The following is a 1,119-nucleotide window of genomic DNA, read 5'->3' on the forward strand; positions in this document are numbered from 1 at the left end:
GGTATTGTACCAGCAGCTGATTAATTCACTGCTGGTACAATACCGATATTACAAGTATCAAATTTTCCGTAAAATGTGGTTTCTCGCAGTTGTCGTACAGAATCATGGGACATATTTGGTCCTCCAGAACGCTAACCGAACGCCATGTAAACGCAATAGCGTCGTTTTCCTCGCGTTCGTCGGGATTTGACGCCAAGAAAACGTTGCATGCAGCGTTTATTTGACGCCACCTGAACGCGTAGCCGGCCGAACGCCGGTGCTGAACGCCCGTGTGGACGCTTTGATTTGCTCCAATGAGCAGAAAAACAGTCGGCGCTCACCTGGCGCCACGAACGCCAGAAAAACGCCTGGTACAGACGTCCGTGTGAACGAGGCCTTACGGAGCTTGCAATAGCCTCCTAAGCTTTTTTTTATCCGTGCTTGTAACAGCTGGGCCAAACTTTCCTCGCACTACCTCCTTCCATTTAAGCACCAACTGTTCCAAAAGAACCGTTTTGTTTGTCGTCCAGTTTGGTTTTCTTTTAGAATCCAATGTCTTGCTATGAGTTTTGCGTTTGACCCATACAGTCATTTATACAACATGTTACAACATGTTACATGGTACAAATATTAGTGGAAATTGATTGGTGGTGTGCTAGGTAGATTTTCGTACAACCAATTAAAGGTATGATCACAGAACGGTATGTTGTATAAAGCTGTACATTAACGGTTTAATGTCACTAATATATTCACCGTGCAGCTCCTCTATTGGTTGAACTCAGTATTTAGTGGATGGATTTTATTTGTAGTCCTCATTTCACGACACTTAAATGCTGGCTCCGTCAGCACTTAGGAATTGGGCTTAGACTGCTGAAAGTTACTTTTAGCAGCTTTATACAATGCTCTTAGGTCCTACTTTTTGCTAAGTGTTTTTTTACTTTTTAAGTCCAAGTGTACGACCATTCTTAAGACCATTCTTAAGACCATTCTTAGGAAGTTTTATGCATACCGGCTCAGGTTTCTGAAATTCAATATGAATGCACCTAGTGTAAGCTACTTCTACAAAGAAAATAATATGGGGAGCCATGTGTCAGCTTCGGGATCCGGCGAACCAGAAATCAGGCGAGTGGCAGCCAGGAG

The sequence above is a fragment of the Paramormyrops kingsleyae genome, chromosome 9, assembly GCF_048594095.1.
Source record: "Paramormyrops kingsleyae isolate MSU_618 chromosome 9, PKINGS_0.4, whole genome shotgun sequence".
Taxonomy (NCBI): Eukaryota; Metazoa; Chordata; class Actinopteri; order Osteoglossiformes; family Mormyridae; genus Paramormyrops; species Paramormyrops kingsleyae.